General features: G+C 38.3%; 1 long non-coding RNA gene across 2 annotated transcripts; it reads left to right on the top strand.

Annotated features, from left to right (window-relative positions):
* The first annotated feature begins 3,432 nt into the window (after positions 1–3,432).
* LOC107541678 (uncharacterized) lies at positions 3,433–24,898 on the top strand. Of its 2 annotated transcripts, none has more exons than XR_001603628.2 (3): positions 3,433–3,523; positions 4,318–4,441; positions 24,448–24,898. It is a non-coding gene; the product is annotated as an uncharacterized LOC107541678 (long non-coding RNA). The 2 variants fall into 2 exon arrangements; XR_001603627.2 differs by lacking the exon at positions 24,448–24,898 and adding an exon at positions 19,640–19,761.
* The last annotated feature ends 38 nt before the right edge of the window (positions 24,899–24,936 follow it).

Raw genomic sequence — 24,936 nt, 5'->3', positions numbered from 1 at the left:
CATTAGATTCCAGAGGGAACTGCTCAATATTTTTATTTTTTTTTTCCTTCTGGTGAATCACTTGCAGCCTGCATTTTACTGTGGGAAGTTTCTTTCAGATTTATTTTCTCTGGTTTTTCAGCTGCTTATTTTTAGTTGTAAATCTATGTTCTGGTTGAGCAGCAAAGCAATATTCCAGCAAACTCCAGTAGGGAAATATTTTCCTATGGGATTTCTAAATCCTTACATAGTCAGTTTCAACATTGCCTTCCCCAGTGCCTCGCCAAAGTAGCACCCTGGTAACTGAGCCTGGGGACTGGAGCAGGGGATAAAATTAGATGGGGAGGGGACGTGGTGCTGAGGGAAGCTCCACGAACAGCTGAAAGACGCTGAAAGATGGACTGGGGAAGCGGGCAGGTCAGCACAATAGAAGTAATTAGCAAAATGCAATTATCATCAGCATATCAGTACCTCCCCCTTGACTGGAGCCCTTGTATTGTCAAGGCTGCACCGGCTCCTCCCCCTCTCCCACCTCCTTTCCTGCAACCCAGTCTCCTCTCTTACTGTCTCTGCCCTTGGAGTTGATTTTAAGCAGGTGGCACCTGGATTCACATGTGTCTGGGGGAGAGAAAGGCAGAAAGGGCCTGGGAGAGCGAGGACCTAGGCTTTGCAGTGGAGATTTTTTTTTTTTGTCGGTTCATACTCTTTACAGGATTTAGCCTGTGCCCATTTGAGAATATTTTACTCCTATTTGTGACCCTCAGCTGGCATGAAAAAGGTCTTTCTTTTCACCTTGACATGGGCTCTTGCAGAGGGAGGGATGGAACCCAGGCACTTCACTGTGTGCTCTAAGTATACCTTTTACACATTTAACCTGCCCTTGGACCTAGTTGTACGATTAGTAGTGTGTCCAGTTCATTTCCATCTCTGGTAGCCAGAAACTGTGAAGAGCAAAGTCACAGTTCAGGAAAAGAAATGGGGATGAACACACACACACACACACACACACACACACACACACACACGCACACTCATAACCAGCAGTAACATCTGAGTGAGAAGTAGTATTGAAGGAAGAATATGGGTACTTTCATTTTTCTTATTTTAAATGTCGATGTTTATTATACTAACATATATAATACTTTTAAAACTACAAAGCTAACCCAAAATTAAAATAAAGTTCACTTAAAAATAAACACATTCTGATCAGATGGAAAGAATAAAATGTTGACTCTAAATGAAACAGGTAATTCCAACAATAGCAAAACCTTTACTAATGCTTTCTGCAGCCAGGAGGTTTTCTAAGGACTCATTGGATTCTTATAACAACCCTAGGATGTAAGTATTTTTATCTTTTATCTTTTTCAGGTGAAGGAACTGAGGAAGAGAGACAAGCTGTCTGAGATTATATAGCAGCATAAGTCTCCATGCTATTCGGCCTTTCATTTTCAAAATTATCCGTTATGGTTTGTTTATGACTCTATATTTGTTAATTATTCCTCTAAGAGAGAAAGGGCAAAGGAAAGGTAGGCAGCTTGAGAACATTAAACATAAATAACCCTCAAGTCAATTTGACTTTGTTCTAGGAAATAATCTTATGGATTTTTATGTTGGCAGAAGTGCATATCTAGGCTCTGTCACTCAGTAGACTGCTAGGATAGGCCTCAGTCTCAGTGTCCGCATCTGTAAAATGGATCTAATAACAGTCAGCTCTCCTCCAACCTGGCTACTTCCCCTTAGGTTCTCAGCCTGCCCAGCCAGTCCCCTCCCCACCACCCCTACTCCCAGATTTTGAATACTGGGAAGGAAGAAGCTCTTCTTCCTTCTTGATAGAGAAGAAAGAACTCAACAAGCTCATTCAGGTAACATTTTTGCTGCACAGTGCCTTTCCGAGGGAGGTTGGTACTTTAAAAAAGGACCCAAAGAGGTATGAAAATGCTTATCCAAAGGCATGGTTTAGTTATGAGCTGCTGTGGGCACGAGGTCCTTATGGCAACCATACCTTGATTTGCACCCTCAGTGATTTGCATTTTCTACCTAAGCCTTAGCTGTAGTTTTCCGTATTCGTCACAGGTCTAGCACAAGCAGAGACAGCAATGGTGAGAGACTGCAGCACACTCCTCAGGCCTGCACGCTCCCCACAGGTGCAGGGAGCCGTGGCCATCACAGTGATACGGCTCCAACTCAGGCCTCTCGGTGGAGTCCTCTGGTTTTCCCTTTGTGGACTGTTATACGGGGGGAAAGTAAAAGACTGTCCATTTTATTTTTTTGAGCTTTATGAGATATAATTGACCTCATGAGGTTGTGTACATTTAAGTTGTACAATGTGAAGATTTGATATACTTAAATATTGCAAACTGATTAGCACTATAGAATAGGCGAACACCTGCATCATGCCACATAACTTCATTTTTATGGTGAGAACATTTAAGATCCACTCAGTTAGCAACTTTCAAGTATAAAAGACAATATTATTAATCATAATCACCATGCTCTGTATTGGGGCCCTGAAACTTCTTCATTTTATAAGTGGAAATTTGTACTCTGTGATGAACATCTCCCTCTTTCTCCCACATCACAGCCCCCTGCAACCGCCATTCTATTCTCTGTTTCTATGAGTTTGTCTTTTTTTAGATTCCACACATAAGTGAGATCATATAGTATTTGTCTTTCTCTGTCTGATTTACTTTACCTTGCATAATACCCTCAAGGTCCATTTAAATTGTCATAAAAGCAAAATGTCCTTTATGGCTAAATAATAATCTATTATGTGTGAGTGTGTGTGTGAGTGAGTGTGAGTGTGTGTGTACAATATATATGTTCTCTCTCCTTTATTCCTTCATCCATTGAGAGACACTGAGGTTTATATATCTTGGCGATGAATATAGGGTACAGATACCTCTTTGAGACAGGGGGACAGGGGGTGTTTTTTTTCTTTGTATATGTACCCAGAAATGGGGCTTATGAATCATATGGTACTTTTACTTTTAATTATTGGAGGATGCCCCATACTGTTTTCCATGGTGGCTGCACCAATTTACATTCCCATCAGTGGTATACAAGGGTTCCCTTTTCTCTTCATCGTCCCCGAGTCTAGTTATCTCTTGTCTTTTTTATGAAAGCCATTCTGCCAGATGTGAGGTGATATCTCATTGTAGTTTTGATTTTCATTTCCCTGATAATTAGTGATATTAAGCACCTTTCCATGTACTTATTGGCCATCTATATGTCTTCCTTGGAAAAATGTTAATTTACTTCCTCTGTTCATTTTTTAATCAAGTTGTTTGGTTTTTGTTGTTGGTGGTGGTGGTGGTTTTTTTCTTGCTATTGAGTTATATGAATTCTTTATATATTTTGAGTATTAACCCCTTATCAGGTATATGATCGACAAATATTTTCTCTCATTTTGTAGGTTGCTTTTTACCCATTTAATTTTAGATAGCACCCTTGAATATGGTTTCAAATGGTTTATCTTTCAGAAAAGATAAACACTGACCTCATTGAAGACTCTGGACTGAGAAGTAAACAGCTATTAATTCAGAAGGTACGCATATGGGTTCACTGGCCTGAATCCCTGCTTTGAAACTTTCCTTGAGCAATATTCAGTCTACAACTTGTTAAACAACAGGAAAATCAATACTGAGTAGTGCTGCTTGTGTATACAGTGAATTTGGTTATATGTCCCAGATGCTTTGTTGGGGCCATAGGGTTTGTCAACTCCATAAGAACAGATAGAATCTGGGATAGGAAAGTTTGAATTTAAAAGAGACCACACACACACACACACACACACACACACACACGACTTTATCTCTTTGACTTGAATATCCAAGGAATATTAACATGCCTAAAGGAAGAATATTTCTGCTGTTTGGAAAGAACAGAGCAATGGTGTGGGGATTAGGAGGGAGCCTTAGAGGGTTTTTTGTCAATGAGAATGATTTTGGCTTCACCCAAAAGAAAAATTCTATTCAAATGTCTCAAACAATTAACAAAATTTATTATTTCACAATATGAAAAGCCTGGAGATAAGTCAATCCTAGGCTGAATCAGAAGATTGATAGAGTCTCAAGGGCAGAGTTTCTCACTTTCACCACTGTCATTCCCTCTGCCATCCTCACAATATTGGCTTAGATCCTTGGTTTTTGTTGTTGTTACTTGTTTGTTTTTTGTTTGTTTGCTCTTTATGAATGTAGTGTGGTCCTGTACAGTTGATCATTGAACAACATAGATGTTAGGCACTCTGTCCCCCTGTCTAGTCAACCATCTGTGTGTAACAACTTTTGATTCCCCAAAAGGTTAAGATGTCTCTCAATAACTATGTGATATTGGTTCCAGGAACCCCTGTGGATACCAAAGTTTGAGAATGCTCAAGTGCCCTGTAGAAAATGGCACGAGATCAGTGCATACTATCAGCCTTCTGCATCTACGGACTCCTGACCATGGATTGAAATCAGTACAGGTATTTACTGAAAAAAATCTGTGTATAAGTGGATCTTCACAGTTGAAACCTGTGTTGCTCAAAAGTCAACTGTGCTTACAAGAATCACACCTTCAAACTACAACACCCAATGTCCCAAAGCAAGGGTAGTGAGTAGTGTGGGGAAGAGCATGCAACCTCCTTGTATACTTGTTGAAGAGCTAAAGGAATTTTTCTGGATGCTGTCCCCACTAACTTGACTTTCATCTTCCATCAACCAGCATCATATTCCTGTTTGTGGATCAGTCACTGGTAAGGAAAATACCAGCTCCTTAACTGAAACAGAACAATTAAGATCCATGCCTGGCTTATCCTGAGACAGTAGCCACCAAAGGGATCCCATTAACAAGGAAGAAGTAGGGAAATGGCAGCCAATGTTGTCTGGGAAGAGCCACTGAGCTATTCAAGAGACAACCTAGGAAGCTAATTATAAAGTACCTCCTTTCCTGTAACTCCTGTCTATTATCCCTGGACCTTAAATGATATCTTGACAAACCAGTTTCAGTTTGCTATGGTCCCTATGGACAAGGTCTGTGGTCAAAGCTGTAGCCTGCAATGTTGTGGCAGCTGTGCTTGGTAATATCCACAAGGAAAAGAAGAATCTGGGACCAACTGGGAATTTGAGATACATCTGCCCTTCTGCAGGTGGATATTTCCACTCCCGTCAGTGTTCTTGGAGGATTTGTTTGTTCATTCAACAAATGTCACATGAGTCTCTAGCATGTAATCAGGCATTCTTCTAAGTGTTAAGGATACATCAGTGAGCAAAACAGACAAAAATTCATGCTCATAGCACCTTTGTTTTAGTTAAGTAGTGGAGAAAGAAACACTAAATATCAAAATAAATAAGTAAATTATTTAGCATATTAAAACATCACAGCCCTATCAAAAAATAAAGAAAACAAGGGAGTCAGAAGGGCTAGGGAATTGATCTTAATCTCACTGAGGAATATCATTTGAACAAAGACTTGAAAGAAGTTAGTCAGTGAGTCTTGCAAATGCATTTGTGGGAAGAACATTCCAGAGAGCAGGAACAAATGCACAGAGTGTGCATTGTGACAAAGCTGGTGTATCTCAGTGACAGGAAGGAAGCCGTTGAGGCCAGAATGGACTGAGTGAGTGGGCAATGGTAAGAGACAGTGTCAGATAGGAAATTGGGTGGTTGGAACTGGGAGGTCATAGTAGGAAATTTGGTTTAGATTCAGAGATAGAGAAGGAATTAGTGGAAGGTTTTCAGCACAGTAAACACCTCTTTTGACTTTCCTTGTTTTTGGAGAATACCTTAGGGAGACAGGAATAGAATAAGGGAGACCAGCTAGAGAAAGGCCTCACAATAAACAGATGAATGATGACTGCAGTGTGGATCAAGGTGATAGAAAAGAGGGGAAAAGCGGATGGGTTCTGGATGGATATATATAAGTAGCCCCAGAGAAACCAATGACAGGGTGAGTGTGGCGCTTGAAAGAAAGAGGAGCCGGAGTTTGGAGTATTCTTTTATTAAGGCAGAAGACAGGGTTTACTGCTTTCTTGAGTACGATTGGACAGCACTGAGTAGCACAGTGCTACCTATAAAGTGTCAAAAAATAGGTTAAATATAGAGAAGGAATATTCTATACTTTTTTAAGGGCCACGTTTCTATAGTGATTGAGTTATCTTCTAAAAAATGGGGCAGACTTCTGCCTTCCAATTTTGGCTCTGTTAGTATCTAACTGGGTTGGTTACGTTGGGCAAGTCCCACCATCTTTCTGGATCTCATTCTTTCTTTCATTTGTAAAAGAAAGTGGCTTTACTGGATTCTCTGAGGTCCATTTCAGATTCAACCTTCTATAATCCTTTTTGTCTATTACCTGAAGAGGCTGAAGGTGTTCAGAACAGGACTCCCCAAGATGTGCCATTCTGGCATGTGAGTTATTTTAAGCTGAAGGCAATCGAGATCCTTCAAATTCAGGAAAGATGTCTCCCCCATCCCTTAACTACCTAGAAGAATCTAAATTTGGGGTCTTGTCCATAATAAGAGTTATTACCCAAGATAACCTTTTATGGCCTATCTATAGGACAGGGCAAGCTTCTAATTACTGAATATCTGCTCTTATTGTCTTGGGAATGACCTTCCTCCCCTTGAAGCCATTACTTGGCTCAAGATGCCGTATAATACCTCTTTTTCTCTTTCTGTCACAGAACTTCTCATGTATGTGGGTTTCCCATATGTACATATGTAATTAAATTGGGTTATTTTCTCTTGTTAATCTGTCTCATATCTACTTAATTATCAGACCAACCAGGAGAACCTAAAGGGTGGAGGAAAAGTTCTTCCTCTCCTACAAGGCAAATAGTTCAGTTTTCATATCTAATTGAAAATAATTGTAAAAATGTCACGCATAAGATTATCAAATGATTTTCTGTCAAAATGAGTTTGAGAAGCATTTTATTTCAGAAACTAACAAAGGATTATTTTAAAGCATTACCTGACCATAAACTATAGAAATTTCTAATGGTCTAAATATAGAACCACAGAAATATGTGCTTACAAATAAGAGAATATCAATAATATGTTTCTGTTAGTTTGAATGAATTGCAATTTTTGCTTCCTCCAAGGAAAAATTCTCTTATTGCCTCTTTTAGCCTTATGTAAGCCATCAAGAAGAAGCATCAATTAAAATCAAAAGTATTCGTTTTTCTCAGTTAGTCTGAGTAAGAGTTAAAAAAACCATCACACGAAATAAGTAGATAATTGGCAGATTCCCCAGTTTGCATTATCCATCAATTTAATTTTATATTTTTAAAAATCAATCAAAGATTAAATTTTTTTAGCACTAAGGATGTATTCTGTGGTCAAAATTAGCTCTCAATGAGTCATTTCCAATAGTATATTTCATTTGCTAAGGAATTGAAATTTTGCATAAATCATTCTCATAGGTTGACTATTTAAATGCTATTAATTCTTTCATTTACTCGATATACATGTGATGGGCCTTCTATGTATTAGGCCTATGAACTTTAGGCTTATGGTCTACTTCATGTCTACCTTCTACATGTCAAATGTACTAACTTAGAAGAAATTAGGGTGCAATGTTGTCTAAGAATGTTTAGAAATGCAATTCTAAAGCAAATGTCACTGCCTCATATCTTTAAACCCAATTACTGAGTGCTACTTACCATTCTTCAGTCTTTAACTGTGAGTAGTCTTGCCTAGCACTGTAGGTAAGCAGTAATTTTGAATTAGTTTTTTGTAGACAAAGGATTTTTCAACTAGATCAGTGGACTTGTGCATTTCAATAAAAAGAGGTGCCATGGTTTGGAGTAATCAGATTTGGAATCAAAAGCTTAAGCTCTGGCCCTGTCATGTATTGTGGATTCAAGGAATTTGTTTAAGGTGAGGCCCCATATGTAAAATGGAGCCTATGAATGGCTCCCTCTTGATATTATCTTAAGTCTCTGGTGATATTATGTATCCTATCATTTTAAACCAGGGGTAGGGAACTTCCAGCCCTTGGGCCATATACAGCCTGTTAAATCATTTGGCCTGGCCCTGCCAAGGCAACCACAGGCTGGACTCAAAAGCAATAAATCTGGGAGCTTTTTTCATAGCTAATTTTTAAGTTGATAACTTTGTATGGCCTGTAAATGATGTTATAAATATCCAAATGGCCCTTGGCAAAAAAAAGCTTCCCCATAAAATCTCAAAGTGTACCCTATCATATTAAAGTCTAAAACACTAATTCTTAGTTTTAAAAATAGCAACTATAATTATATACTTATATACTACTTACACATTAAAAAGAATAGAAAGATAAATAGCTTTTCATTAACTTGAAAATTTTAATCATCACCTCAATTTATTCATCAAATGTATCAAGTGAGAAAAGTCCTGAAAATGTGTCAACTCCTTTCTGTTTTCTTTACCTTGGTGCTGGCAAACTGGACTAGCATGCTCAAAGCAGAGAGACAGAAAAGAAAGGTGTTTACCTCTGCTTAGCTGAAAAGGGACAAGCAAAAAATAATGCATTTTAAAAGGAGAGTTTTATGCACAGCAAACAGCACACATAACTTATGGGCACAGTTTTCTTATTTCTAGCATTATATTACCCTTCAGAGATTCACTAAAGGTGTTCCATGGGTACCATTGATTAACTCATCAGGCTTTGTTAGGCTCAATGAGATCATGAAATAAAATACCCACTGAGAGATTTGAGAGTCTCAACAGAGAATGGAAAATGAACACTGCTAACCAAAAGCCTACCCGTACAGATAAGTTAAAATGGTCTTTTAACCTTCCACAATCAATTTAAAAACTCCACTGGGCAGAATAAATGATGGCAATGCCCATGTGGAATGAAGCATAGGCTATATACTAAGTGCCTATCACTCATCTCAGGCAGAAAAAGCCATCATTTTTGGCTGAATGTTAGCCTCATATTTTACTCTCTATGTCTCCAAGAACATGTTAGTTTGATTGTCTTGCTAAGTGTTTTATTCTAAAATATATATTTTAAATATTTGTAGGGTAGTATTTTAGCTTTACCTATTTAGTATTCCTCATAAAAGGTACAAAACTTCCAGATGATATCACAAAAACTAACGCCTAAAATAAGAAAAAAAAATACCTAAATATGATGGAGCAGATTATTAACTAGCATTTCATATTAGAAAAGAATTTGGCACCTGGTCATGTCATCCACATTAGAAAATAATTTATTAAATTCCATGTTTGCTTGAAGTACTAGACATAGCCTTTATTGATCTGGGAACTGCAGCAGGAAATAGACTAACAGATCAGCATTTAGTGGCATTCAGAAACTGAATGAGGGAAAAACACAGACCAATACAAATATCACAAATAGTTGTTTTACATTATAACAAACACCATTTAAATAAAGCAATCAAGTAGTAACGGTCTCCTATATAAACCAGGTGTATTTGGGGTAAGTTCAGCTCATACATTGGTGTGTGATGTGTGTCTCACACAAACACCTCTAAAGCTATTCCTGTCTTCCATGCAAAAGCAGTTAAATATTCCACGCAAATAGTTTAATAGCTATGCCCCGCTTGGTGTACCACTTGTCTTGTGCAGCTTCCTATCAATTTTGAGTAAGAAAAAGAACAAGAGTAGAGCTGAACTCTTGTGCCATTGAGAAAACAATTCGTAGGAACCAAAAAATAAAATATGGTGAACAAACAAAGGGCTGCTCCACTCAATACTGAAGGCATTCATCCTCACCGCACATAAACCTGGTTTAACTTTCAAAGAGTAAATACAGACAGGAAAAGTGAGGTGAAAATGGTCCTCAAACCACAGCACAAAAATCCACATGCACAAGAGGGAAGGAGATAATTATTTTAAGATAGTCTTAATATTGGATTTAATAATATAGACTCCCTGTCCTAAACAACTCTTAAATAATATTTACTTTGTTTATTTTCTCAAAGGTCAAACAAGAGATAATTTGTCCTTAACACACAAAAGTGGATAAAGTTGTGAATTCACTGTAGAGGATGCTGAGACCAACTGCAAAGATCCCCCTTTGGGACCAAGGCACAAGTTCCCACAGAGGCAGGGAGTGTTGCCCGGCTCACAGCCGAGGCCTCCCAACAACTGCTTTTGGCCAAAGGGAGCTCTCTTTCCGCAAACTGGTTGAAGAGTTGACTGAACTTGGGAAACCTCTGGAGGGCAACACCAGCTCCAGAGCTCCCCCAGGGATAAGCTAAGAGGTCCGTGTTAACAGGACTGCAGTTCAGTCTTCTCCCTGCTTCCTCCAATGAACTCCTCAGGTGTTGCTCTAGAGAGTTCTACCCCCATAAACCACGCCCACTCAGATGTCGGCCTTTCAGAATCTACCCCCTAGGGAACCTGACCCTGGCACTGCCCTCGTCCCTAATTAATTATATTTCGAAACTGCATGTACTATAACAGGAAATTGGAAAAGCTCTGCATTTTCTCATTACTTTACCATCGTTTTATTAAAATATTGTGCTTATTGTCTCAAAAATTCTTATAATACTCTCCTCTTTTTCCTTTCTCACATTCTTCATCAAATTCTGATCACATCAAGAATACAAGACACTGACTTTTTCATTTCTAGGTGCATGATTTAATAAGGGCAGAAAAAAATTAAAGGTCATTGAATCCAGTTTTAGTTACAGTTTTCAAAAGCCAACAGACTCTGAACATTCATAGAATGTTCTAATCAAAATAGATTTTGCTAATCCAAATTAGCATCAGTCATCCTTACTGAAGACATTTCTGTCTGACTAGTCATTCAGATTTATATTCCCAGACATGGCTACTATAAAATTAAGTTTAAAAGAAGTAAACCATCAGTTACATCAGGAACACTGCCAATTCTGTTAGGTATAATGTATATTTTTTAGATAAACAATTTAAATATACTAATAAAATAATTATCCACTATTTACTAATGCTTACTATCTAATATATATTAATACTATACTATTTACTAATGTTTACTATCTAATATATATTAGATAGTAATATATATTATATATCATATATATATATATAATATATATCTGTATGAGACAAGGTACTTTTCATATATTGTTCCTAAACCTCACAGCATACTACAAGATAAATATTACCAGAATTATGCAAGAAAAGAGAAATTATATTCATGACTATTACGTAACTAGGCCAAGACTACACATTTAGTTAGTGGTAATTTTGAAGCCTATTGACTGGAGGCTACCAGAAAGACAACTGTAGTTATACAATGCCAAGGTTACCTAGCTTGGTATAGCAAAAGAGAACATTCCAGAGACAAACCTTATGAGTTTCTCAATCTGAAGAGATTATGACAAAATTTTATAGAGTACTGGGTCTTGGTTTAGTTGTTATAAAATGGGTTATACAAAACAGAGTATCAGTTAAGATTGGTAGGTTGAGAGAAGCTGAGGATATGTGCTGATTGGTTATGGACTTTAGCAGAGATATTTTAACCAGTGAGAAGCATTTCTTGTCATTTTTCTTGGTCCATAAATTTATTGCTGTGATTTATGAGTCAGTACCTTAAAAGGCCCCATCAAGTAATTTCTCAATTGATTTTAGCCCATTGCCATGATCGGAAAGCCTCCAATTATGTGGACAAGGGCCCATTTAACCCATTCAACACTCTTATGCTACCTTCAACCAGGGCAAAAATTCTAAAACATAGATGGATTAAAATGTTTTCTTTTATGTTTAAAAATTCATTTAGAATAACATAATGCCTGTTGGTGTAAGCCTCATCATCAACTTTTTCTTAGATAAGAATGTACTTATTTCTCCATTTTTTGCTCTTCAGGATTGAATATTATTGACCACTGAACTACTGAACAGCATTTTTTATAAGTAAATTTGGGAGTACACAACAGAAAACACTATAGTACTGAGGAATGACTTGAAAACAAAAGTGAAGAGTTGATTTTTAATGTCACATATAATTAGGAATCAATGAAAGCTTTTAAGGTCAAAAACAGCATCAAAAAAATATTAGTGATGCCCGGCCAGCATGGCTCAGCAGTTGAGAATCAACCTATGACCCAGGAGATCAGGATTTCTCTTACGCCCTCTCCTTTCCTCTCTCTGACATCAATAAAGATATTTAAATATATATATATATATATTAGTGGAATAAATTTGGAAAACTGTGAAAAGTAATAGAGACCTTAAATCAGTAAATGGAGGAAAAGCAAAGATATTATAAGAGATTTAAGAAATGGTAGATATTATAGGTCTCTGATATTATTTTATTTGAACAGTAGTTGTAGATAATTCAAGTGCCTTGAATCTGACTGAGCAGCCAATGTCAGCTCTTTCCTGAAGAAGAAAATCAAGTTGATCTGCTTTAGGCCAACTGATTTGAAGTATGGTGCTCTGACAAATCTGCCCTTCTCAGTTTCTCCCTGATTTTGTAAAGCAGAGCATGAGTGATTTTGCATGCTCATTATAACATTGCATGGTTTCAATTTACTGTGCAAGTGTGAGACATTCATCTCCACAATCCATCATTGTGGCCACTGCAGAAGAATGGCACATGTAACATAAGAACACTGTATCCAGTTCTGGAGTTGAATCTGTTAACATGACTTGACAAAAGTTGTTTTCAGACACATGAGGTAATTACGCTAAAGTCAGGATGACTTAGTTAGGAGGTGTTCTTGTTACCTATTGCTGCCTAACAAACTCCCCTACAAGTTAGTAACTTAAAACAACTACAGTTGCCCCTTGAACAACACTGGTTTGAACTGCAAGAGTCCACTTATTTGCAGACTGATTTCAATAAACACTGTAAATGTATTTTCTCTGCTTTATGATTTTATTAATAACATTTTTTTCTCTTGCTTACTTTATTGTAAAAATACAATATATAATACCTATAACATATAAAATATGTCTTAATGGAATGTTTATGTTATCAGTAAGGCTTCCAGTAGGCTAACAGTAGGCTGTTAGTAGTTAAACTTTGGGGAAGTCAAAAGTTGTATGTGAATTTTTTACTATGTTGATCTCCATGTTGCTCAAGGGTCAACTGTACTTTTAATATATCTTGTGATGTTGGGGTCAGAAATTCAGGCAGGGCTCATCTGGGCAATTATTCTATTCTACATGAAAATGGTTAGGATCACTAGATAGTATTCAGCTGGGGGGCTGAGCTGAACTGGAGGCTTCAAAGACTGCTTCACTCACATGTCCTACACCTTGTCAGGGATTGCTGGAAGGTTGGGCTCAGGTGGGTTCCTCTTTCTCTTCATTTTTTATTCATTTCTATTCATGGTCATATTTAATTTGCCATAGGAGAGTGAGAAGTGAGGTGAGGTGTCCACTCACTGCTTGTCCCAACCTAGCGGGATATCTCCCTGCACAAGCGGGGTCTGCTCACCACCTTCTGGGCACATCAGCTGCAAAGGAACTAGTGATGCTCGCAAGGCTATACTCACTGAGTATCACCCATCCTGATGTCATCTATATCTTTAGCTGAAATGGAAAAATGTAGCTTGTGAACAATTTGGAGTGCTCACTTTCACCAATTCTCAAAACAATCAAGTTTGAGTTATAATGTAGAAAGTTGAAACTAATGGAACTATCTGAGATATATATTAAAACAATACACAAACTCTGTTTTAATTTTTGTAGATCAGATAACCAATATTTATTTGAAAAAAACTATTTGAACTTTACTTAGATAATATATACCAACCTCAATTTTGATAATAAATCAGAAACTTAAATGAGATATTTTTTAAAACAAGCAGTATTTTTTTCTGTTGAATATTGTTTACTTAAAGACATTTCCAAATCCAGAATCTCACTATTGAGCAAGAAAATATATATATATATAAGGTGACTAATTGGACTAACAGATAAATACCATGCTTTTTTATTTTCAATAAACAATTCATTAACAAGGACTTCAGTTTAAATGCCAACATATTGAACACCATAAATTAAGAGTTGCTGGTTTGTAAACATGATGGCAAGTTAAAGTGTCAATTAAAACGTGTATAATTAGAGTTGAATCACAACTAGAACACTTTTTAAATTTAAAGGCTGTCATTTGCTTTCATTTTAATAAGCATGTTTTATGAATTATCTATATTAATTGGATACAAAAATGCCATAGATTAAAATATTCAGTCAAACTAAAATTAAAATGCTTTCTTATTTTCATAATTAGTATGAGTCTACATGTTTATAATACTGTATATTTCCTACCCTATTTATGGTAAATTACTCTCTCTCCTGCATACATTCTATAGTTATTTAATTTTCAGAAAAAAATTATGAAACATTTTCAACAACTTTTTTTTCAAGTATAGATAAGTTATGTGTATCAGGTCTTTAAAATAAAGTATATGTATATAGATTATCTACTCACATTTTATTTATAGATTGACATCTACTTCAGTTTATCTTTTGGCCTAGGTATTATAAAACATTTGTTTCTGATAAATAGTTCATTGAGTTTTACTATAATCTTTGGTAGATGACATACAGGGTGGGGCAAAAGTAGGTTTACAGCTGTTCATATGGATACAATAATAAATAATAATACAAGAATAAACTCTGTTTCATGTATTCATAACTGTAAACCTACTTTTTGCCCCACCCTGTATGTACTCAATAATTTATTTGTATATCTTTTACCAATTAGATGTGCAACAACTATGTACCTACCATTGTTTCTTAAAATAAATATATAAAATTTTATTAATAGTATTTAAAGAAATTTATGTAACCCCTTAATTTATTCAATAAACATTAATTGAGCCCAGCCAGGCATGGCTCAGCGGTTGAGCATCGACCTAGGACCCAGGTGATCGGGGTTCGATTCCTGGTCAGGGCACATGCCCAGGTTGTGGGCTCGATCCCCAGTCAGGGATGTGCAGGAGGCAGCTGATCAGTGACTCTCTCATCATTGATGTTTCTGTCTGTCTCCTTTCCTCTCTCTGAAATCAATAAAGACATATTTTAAAAAATTTAATTGAGGTTCTACTCTTGTCAGAATCTTCTAGGCATATAATGAGGAGCAAGACTGACTTAATCCCCATTGTGCTGAAGTTTACATTTTATTAAAGGGAGCAGACAGCAAAATAGTAAGCAAAGTAAATAAATATGAGTTTGCAATGAATGCCATAAACATTTAAGTCAGGGAAAAAGAATGATGCATAGAGTGGGAAAGGGCACTATCTTAGATCATGTGACTAATCTTTCAGTGGAAGTGACATTTGACAGGTGCTAAATAAATGGAGAGAGTGAACCATGTGCGATTCTTCCCTCCCTGGTCATTCTCCATTCTCTCCTCTTCCCTGACTAAATTGTTTTATGATGTTTTATTAATATCATTCATATATATATATATATATATATATATATATATATATATAGAGAGAGAGAGAGAGAGAGAGAGAGAGAGAGAGAGAGCAATCTATTTTATTGTCTGCTCCCTTGAATAAAATGTGTTTAAGTTAGTCTTTTTCATTATTATGTTCCTACAGGGAGTGTTATAAGTCTATCTAGTTGAACAGATGAGGCAACAAAGTCCCTTTAGTGATCAGGTATCTTAACCAAAATCACACAGCCTTGTAAATGAGGAAGCAGGAGAAAGAAAATGAACATATGCTGACAGTTAATATGTGCCTGACATTAGGGTAGGTACTTTATGTATATTATCTAAAATGATCCTTAAAGCAACTATAGTAGGCTAAATATTGGCTGTCCCCTCCCAATATTCACATTTTAATCTCTATAACCTGTGACTGTCACCTGATAATAAAAAGAGACTCTGCTGATAGGATTTAGCTAAGGATTTTGAAATGGCAGGACCATCCTGAATTGTCCATGCAGGCCTGTGTAATCACAAGGATTCCTTTTTTTTTTTTTTTTTCTTTTGGGGAAGAAAAACCCAAAACCGAACTTTCTTATTTAAAATCACAACTCATAATTATGAAAATCTAGATTTGCATATTTAACATATGACTACTGGCCAACAACGCTTGTCTAGCCTTCCGCTGGAAGTGTTTGTGTGGGGAAAGGAGATCATCTTAGCCAACTAATACTTAATTAGAGCAAAGGGCTTAACTCAACTGCGATCTCAAGCTTACCTTGATCACCGGAGCAGCTGAATGCCTATTTCAGATCTTTTATGAACAACAGGAAAGCCAACCCCAACAAGTGAGACAGTGGACATAAAGCAAGCAGCTACCGCCACCATACAAGGCAGTAAACCACGGGCAGATACACTGCTCTGAAGTGAGACAGCTGGGCCAGACCCTGACTATCTAGAGGAATTTTCTTGGTATTTCAGTTACAGAGATTCTTCCAAGTGGGTGGCAGGAGATCAGAGAGGAAGCAGATGTGAGGTTGGAAACAAGAGTTTGAAGCGATGTGAGCAAGAGGTATGAGCCAATGAATGCAGGTGGCCTCTAGAAGCTAGAAAAGTCAAGGAAATGGATAACCCCCTAGAGCCTCTAGAAGGAACCAGTCCTGTCAGCACCATGACTTCAGCCCAGTGAAACTGATTTGAGACTTCTGGCTTCCAGACTGTAAGGGAATAAATTTGCATTGTTTTAAGCCACCAGGTTTGTGGTAATTTGTTATAGCACCAATAAGAAGTTAACACAGCAGCCCAGTTGGGGAACTCAGGTATCTTGTTCAATATGACAACACCTCTGTAACAGAAAGTTAAATGTTCTTGTCCTATACTCTCAGCCAATGCTCCAAAGCTTGTAATAATAGGCAGAAATTGTTCCATATTCTAAATAGAGTGTCAAGTGGTTACAAGTAACTCTTATAGTACTTAATAAAAGATGGTAGGGCAGGTCTTTTGACCCCTTTACTCATACCCTATTCAGCCTAGATAAGGTCTAAAGGAGTTTATGGAAACAGAGAATTCCTCTGGCTTGTTGCACTGTGAGTCCAGAAGAGAGCACTGGGACATGGAGGCTCTTTCCCTCCCAAGGCAAAGTGATCCAAGAAAAGCATTAGGAGAGACTGGCAGGGCCTTAAAGAGAGGCAGACCCCCTCTCACACTGTGCCTGAACGCTATGAGCCACAGAACTCCACAGTCTTGTTTTGCAGCATCCCTTGGAGCAGAGCACGAGACAATGCTTTACGGTGTCCCCTGCAGGGTAGAGCTACTCATGTCTAGAGGAAGGCTCAGCCTGTTCAGTGCCTGGGGTCTCCTAGGGGTGGGGGTGTGGCTCAAATCACCCCCTGCTGCAGAGAAACCTAAGTGGGGAAGTAGCACATACTCCCAGCATAGGAAGGGGGCAGGGTCCGTGGGCCAACGGGTGCAGAATAGAGTAGCCCAGCTTAAGTCTTCTTGAATGTGTTCCATAAGAGGGAAGCTGGCCCAGAGGAGGGTTCCCAGAGCCCAACACCCATGTTACAGCATATGCATTGTGGAGCTCTTCACCAGCCTGCTGAAAAAAATGTTCATCTATGCCCTAAGAGAGCAATCCTGTAAGACTTTAAATGCTGCCAGGCAAAGACGACAAAGGCCAGATGGCAAAAATAGGAGGGAAGGAATGCTTTTGTTTCTCTCCCACCGATTCTCCCTTTCTCTCCTGACTCTAAGAGGAAGCGAAAAAAGAAGGAAGAGAAGGTTGAGGGAAAGTGTAGAAAGAGTCGAAGTGCCCTTTCCCCCAAGAGGCCTTCGAGCCATGGGTCAGCCTCCAGTTAGAGAGAGGAAAGAAGCTTCGAAAGGAGACTGGGGCTCGGAGTTAGACTGGAGCGAACCTTTGAATAACTGACAGTGAGTCATAATGACTAAAAAAACACTAGAAGTGACTTGGAAATGATGAGATTTGCATAATGTGCTATCAGGGGTTCAGGGAAAGTTGATCCAAAAGGAAGCTGAAGAGGAATACAATAGTTGGGGAAAAACTAAGTGACTTCCAGAAAACATCTTTGTCAAATTTAATTCACTCAATAAACCAGCAGCCCGTGTGAGCTGTGGATGGAGCAGCTGACACTTGAGATCACAGTACTGTCATCTCCCACGTTACTGTCAAGTTTTCTACATACACAGCATTTCAGGTCTCTAATCTCTTTAGAAATCACCCTAACATTAGAATTTAGTCTCTTGTGCCTTTTATTTCCAGTGAATGTGCCTTTGTTATACTTCGTGCAATACCTTGATTTGACTAGTAATCCATCAGTTCTTTTCCTGCCTTTCAAAATCAGATTATGTTTAGACTTTTTTGGTGAGTGTTTTTCAATTTATTCTTTTAATTTCTGGTTTGCCTAACTTGCCATACTTTGTCCTTACATGGAAATCTTTCCTTTTTTTCTCTTGTAATAGGTAATTCAGAAGACAAGATATTTTTTAAATGCACTTAGAGGAGCAAATTTAGGCTACCTCTGATAGCCTAGAGACAATATTTGTGTGGTCTTTAAGGTTTATGATTTAAACCAAAGGAGAGGAGAAATGCTGGAGATAATTATTTTGTCTAAAAGGTTTCTTGAAAAATTCAAAGTGTCTTAAATGTCAATCAATAAAAAGACTATCAATTTAAATATCTCAATCCTTCTTGTAAGAAATGAAGAATAGTAATGGAAAAAGAAAAACCTATGTTCAGTCATTAAGTGGCCTAAGGACATTTAGACAACAATTAAATAAAAGCATCTCTTAAAGCTGAGACAAAATGGAACACTACCTATTAGAAAAGCTGTCATACAAAATTGTCTTTAAAAAAGGGAAAACTCTTTGTTTTGTCCTGTATTACTTGGAAATTGCTAAGAAACAGCATTTTTCCACTTTCCATTTCATGTCTTAAATTGTATTTAATAAAATATTCAAGACATGTAAACTAAAATATGTCAGGCTTAAAGCTGGAAGTCTCTAGTTATACTTCATAAAAGTGTATATATGTTCATCAAAAATGTTTTGAGCCCACTATGAATGTGTCATTACAAGACAATGAAATGCTTTACTTATGCCCTGTTATAAAATAAGCAGGTCAGTGCCAGAGTCACAGATTGTCAAGCCTGGTTGGGATCCTGGATCTCATTTAGGTCACTCCCCTCATGGTTGAAGTCAGTTGTCCAAGGTTTCTCATTTAATCGTCACAGAATTTGAATCAGGGACTATCTCTTCTGACTCTCAACCAATGAATCCATTCTCTGAACAGCATTTGTAATTTAATTTGTATCCTGGCTCCAAACAGCACACACATTCCTCCCCTTTCCTTCCTTCCTCCACCCCATCCCCATCTCCACTCCAAAATACAAGATATATTTTGGAGCAAAATGTTATTTTTCTATTTTTTATTTACAAGATTCATAATCATGTTTCTTGCGAAGGGCTTTTCCCCCTCCATTTTGGTCTCCTATTTCTTCTACCCTAAGCCTTAATACCCTAACTTATTCACACATTTGAGTATCTTTGGACAGGATACTGTGGCCTGGGACTCAAGGTCAGTTTTAGGAGAAATCAGACAATCTATAGGAAGATGACAAACTGGAGAACTTAAACAGTTTGACACATTTTTTTAATCATTCCATGTACTTACAACATTTTGTTGTATTTTATGTCAAATTGGATGCTCATGCCAGCATAAAAATAGCATAATTTTGACCAAATTTTCACATCATTTCTGAATTAGCTAGAGAATGCTAAGTGCTTTAACAACAGAGTTGAAATGTAATGGCTGAAAAAAAGATGTTTGTTTCTTTCTGTGCAGTCATCTAGGGCAAGTCTTCCTGAGTACAGGAGCCATTGGAAAAGAAGATTCTCGAGCCTCATTCTAGATCTTCTGAATCAGAAACTTTGGTACTAAAGGCCAGCAGTCTGTGTTTAAACAAGCCTTCCAGGTGCTTCTGGTGCACCCTAAAGTTTGAAGTCTATGGGACAGTTTTCCAATCCAGGGAGATGTGTGTCATCCAAGACCCAAGCTGACTGCATCTCTGCCATCCTCAGCGTGCCCCGTGAAAGGGGGAAGAGCACAGAGCAGGTATGTGGGGAGTTTCATAAGACGATTACAGCGCTTCTCAGGTTCCTGTGTAGGGAATTTCAGCACGTGGTCACAGCCAACTGCAGGGAAGTCTGAAAAATGTAATACAACTGAATCATAATATGCCCCATTTTACAAATGAAGGGAGAAGGGGTTTTGGTGGACAGCTGCTAGTCTCTGCAACAATCACATAATTATCTTTGGACAGTCGGGTTCACTGGTGATGTGTTTTATCTCAATCTCCCCTCTCTCTCTCTCTCTCTCCCTCTCTCTTTTTCTCTCTCTCTCCATTCCTATGATGTTGCTTTTAGTCATGTACTTTAATTTCTGACATTGTGCAGAGTATTACAACATGGGAGCTGAGATAGGAAGGTAATCCAAGAAAGAACAAATAGCTACCAGTGTCAGATACGACTGAGAAATCAGTGAAATGAGCACTAAAATTTTCCCCTAGATTTAGGAAAATGGAGGCCACTTTGTTAGGAAGGATTGTTCCATAAAATAATGGTATACGTGAGATCTGTTGGCACAGAGTGTGTCAGTGAGTGCATGGGAGGTGAGGGAATGAAGACAGCAAAACCTGAGAAAGATTGTGGCGTGGTGAAGAGGTAAGGCCCTGAGACAAGGATCATACGGGGTGAAGGCCGAGGCTTGGTCGCCTGCTGCGGAGAGAGGCCTAGCCCAGAAGCTGCGGTTGGCTGTCCCGGAGAAAGAGCTGGGTAGCGTTCCTGAGGAAGTACTGTGGGGTCCAAACACACAGGCTGGAGGAGCGACACGGGTAGGAAAGGAGAAAACCGCCTCTAAGAAAACACTAAAGAAACAGAAAACCCAGCAGAATTGAAGCAATCATTAGGAAAATCGAGAGAGGGTGTTTCTAGAGCAAGGCGGATGGGTGCTGAGCAGCACTGAAGGCCTATTTGAAGTCACTTTGCATAAATCTATATAAAATCATTGCAATAGCATGTTAATGTTGCTTTGGGCTGCTATATTAATTTGGATGCTGATAAACCCTAAAAATTACATTTATTAGTGTTTCTCTGTTCATTTTTTTAACTTGACTGGCTAAGAGTAGGGGAGGTCTGAGATTTTGTTTGCCTCACCCTGCTTAATTAATCTATGTTAGAAATTCCTTAATTAGTAGATTTATAACAAATATAGAACTTTGTGAAATTCCCCCCTAACTCTCTCAAGGCTTCAAAAAGAACATTCATATGCGAGGTTTAAAAAAGTTGACATCATTTGTCTGTATTTTATTGGAATTTTAGGAAATTCTGAAATGAAACTCTTGAACAAATGCCTCATGTTGATGAAAAAAAAAAAAAAGTAGTTAAGAAAATTGAGTGCATAATTTAACATCCAGTTTATGTGCCAAGCAGTGAAAAAAATAGGCATTTCTCCATCATTAAATGTTATTTTTTAATAAGATCTCTAGGGGCCTTACATTGTGAGGTGACCTGGTATTTGTCCGATGCTGTGCTTTCACCCTTGTAGTCTCGCTGCTTTGCAATGAGTGTTGTACCCACCTTGCTAAAGCCAGTCAAGTTGTTCTGAAAAGTCACCTTCCCTTACCAAGTGCTCACACCCACACTACTATGCACCACCCTAAAGACCTCATGTACCAGAGAACTAGGGATAACCCCTATGCTAATTATTCAAATTAACCAATCCTCAGAGAGCCTGCAAAACCTAACTGACCCACCCTGCTCACCATAGCTACCTTACATAGCTGCCCTCTATAGCTAAGCTAGTTAGCTGCCTCCTATAGCTAAGCTAGTTTGCTCTTACCCACCCATTCCTGGGTGCACTTTCCTGTGTGGCCCTGCCTAGCCCACATCTCTCCTTCGTAGCTGTAAGCAATAGACAATTCAGCCTTTCATCTTCATGAAAGTCAGAGTGTTGCATTCTACCATCAAAAGGATTCTTCAAGTCTTATAGAACAATTGGCGCTGTGGCTATAACCACTGAATCTTGGATAACTTCTTGGGAGACTGCTCTTGGCCTTACTAATTGGTTCCAGACCCCTGCAAGGGTGATTTGAGATGGAATTTGAGCTGGTGCTTTAGTCTTGCAGCCTGCTGTTGTGTCTGCTGGTGGTTGCCATGTTTCTCAGAATATTCTAAACAGTGCAAAGTGGCCCAAATTGGAAGGCTGGATACCAGGCCAGGTGGGAGTCCCCTTCACACCCATAGGAATGATGGGTCACGTGAGCTGTGCTTTCAGAGTCAAGGGTTGTGGTTTGCTTCCAGTCACATCTGTGCTTAGCAGAAGCCTGTTCCAGGGCCTGTTACTCTTGCATGTGAGACTCCTGTGCAGCAAGATGTTGTTTGGGCTGCCTAGTGGGGTAGCAGCTACCTGTCTTTGCTGCACGCCTTGTTGTTGTTGCCCAGGAACTTCATGCTCCCTAGGCCCTCAGGAATTTCATGGGCTGTACCCTTGGAGCTCAACCACCTAATGTATAATCCAAAAGGAGACCACCTTACTCAATTAATTAAATAATGCTAGATCCCTAGCCAGTGTGCTTGGGCCTTAGTAAGTACCTCAATATAACATGTGAAGAGATTGATACTTCTGACAGTGGGCTTACTGCACTGTCCCAAGGAGAGTCTGCTATAGCTCTCAAGTGCAAACCCCAGTCCTTTAGAGGTGGACTGGAATCCTTTAGAGCTGGCTGCCTATGAGGCAGGCTACTGGGCCCCTTTGCCTTCCTCCCCTATAACCACCTAGAAGATTTGTACTGAGTTACAGACACAGAAACTAAAATCCAGCTTTAGGTGGCTAAAGCCCAAAACAGGTGAGGGGTAATGGAATGAAAGGGAAAAAAAAAATCTAGATATGGGGTAGAAAATTTAAAATAAATGATATATTATATATAAATTCCATCAAAGGTTTATAATTTAACCTAATTGGAAATCTAAAATGTACCAAAATAATTTTTATAACTAAAAGATTGAAAGGGTGCTCATTGCCTTTTGTGTCTCTACCTCATAGGTTCTAAATAAACTTTAACATCTGCTAAAATGCACCAATTGACAAAGCTTCATGGAATTAATTATACTGGGTTGTAAATTACATGTATACCATTGGATCTCACTAAATTTAAACATGGCACCCCTATAACTTTAGGATAGTAACTAAATAGAAAATAGAGAAAAAATAGGTATTCCTCACTTTAACTATAGCCTTTCCTAAATTTTTTGCATCATAATATCCATTGCCCTAAAATATTCCATATTGGACATATACAATCTGAAACAAAGAGTAATAAATTGGAATTAAATGAAGTCTTTGGCACTTACAGATTGTCTTGATAAAATGAGATCCCATGGATCTTCCAGTTAAAATAGTTAAGATGACCCAATGTAAACTAAAACAGAGCCTTCAAGAATCCAAACATATTATATAAGGCCTAATTAATAAAAGTGTAACCATGTCCACCTCTCCTCCATTTAATCATCAAATTTTGTCTGTTCTCAAATCTTTAAAAAAAGAAAGAAAGGAAAATGAAAAAGAATACCACTTCACAGTGGATTACTGCCACTTTGGTCCCACCCATTAAGGTCCCTATGCCCAATACCCAACACTTATTATTAAAATTACCAACCTCATCCAATCAACAACCAGGAATTATTTTGTCAGTAGCGATTTGGCTAATATGTTCTCTTTAGTGCCAATTCAACAGCCTCTCAGTGGCAGTTTGCCTTCACCTCCAAGGAAAGCACTACAGCCTTTCCAGAGAACACCAACAGCTTTGCCATTCCACACGGTCTTCCCAGACAAGACCTTAACTGAATCCAACTCTCTCCATCAACACGGATATGACATTACAGTGATGACATCTTCCTCCAAGGAGTTTTGTTTAACACACATTTAAAGGGATAAAAGTCTAACTTCATTCTCTTCTCACTCAGGACGCAATGTATTTCTCATTGACAGATTCAACTTAACCTCCCCGTTGCTGCTACATAAAAAAAGCCCACTTTAAATGAAGCCCCCTCCAACAAAAGGCTCTAAGATCATCCAAATTAAAATTGACAGGCCCCACAGAAGACTACTCCAGAAACTGTACCTGGATGATGCATGAGGTTAGTCCAGAATGGTTTGCAATGGCAGAGCCTTGGTTACCTACAATTGGTCACCACAAATGGCCCTTACCAGACTGTAGCACCAATGACAACAAGGCCTGGGAGGCAGATATGCCCTGTGCAAGCACATGGAGGATAGATCATTTGTTTGTGATGGAGGAGAGTGTGGCAAAGCCTTTTTTATCAGAGATTACTACCTGAGAAACCACATCCTGATCCACACTAGAGAAAAACTATTTAATTGTGCAGCTAGTGGCTGTGATAAAAAAAAAAATTCAACACAAAGCCCTGGTCCGTGTGGCTCAGTTGGTTGGGCATTGTCCTGTGCACCAAAAGGTTGCTGGTTTGATTCCCAGTCAGGGCACATGCCCAGGTTGTGGGCTTAATACCAGTAGGGAGTGATAAATATTTTGCTCTCACATCAGTATTTCTCCCCCTCCCTTCTTCTCTCTCTAGGAATCAATAAAATTTTTTCTAAAAAATTCAACACAAAACCAAACTTACAGAAACATTTTGAGTAAAATCATGATACTGAACACAATATGAATGCAATTTTGAAGGCTGTAAGAAGACCTGTGAGAAACATCAGCAGCTGAAAGTCCATCCGTATCAGCAGAAAAATGAATTCAAACGAAACCATAAAGGATGCGGAAAACACTGCTTCACCCAGCAGTCTGAAAGGATATGAGAAGGCCCATGAGGGCTGTGTATGTCAAAAGAGATATTCCCTTGTGACAAAAACATGTGAGAGAAACCCATAAAAAGGAAATATGTGAAGTATGCTGGGAAGTGTTCAAAGGCAAAGATGAAAGTAAGCAATATATGAAAATTCTTAAAGAGATGTGTGTCAATGTGCAAGAGGAGCCTGGCAAGCTGCACAACTTGCTTACTTTCCAGAGCCGTATTCTCTATTTTCAGGAGAAAAAAACACCCATGTGTATGTAA

Source organism: Miniopterus natalensis, chromosome 10 (assembly GCF_054644295.1).
Source record: "Miniopterus natalensis isolate mMinNat1 chromosome 10, mMinNat1.hap1, whole genome shotgun sequence".
NCBI classification, from domain to species: domain Eukaryota; kingdom Metazoa; phylum Chordata; class Mammalia; order Chiroptera; family Miniopteridae; genus Miniopterus; species Miniopterus natalensis.
The sequence above is the reverse complement of the archived record's forward strand: the minus strand, read 5'-3'. Positions and strand labels throughout refer to the sequence as shown.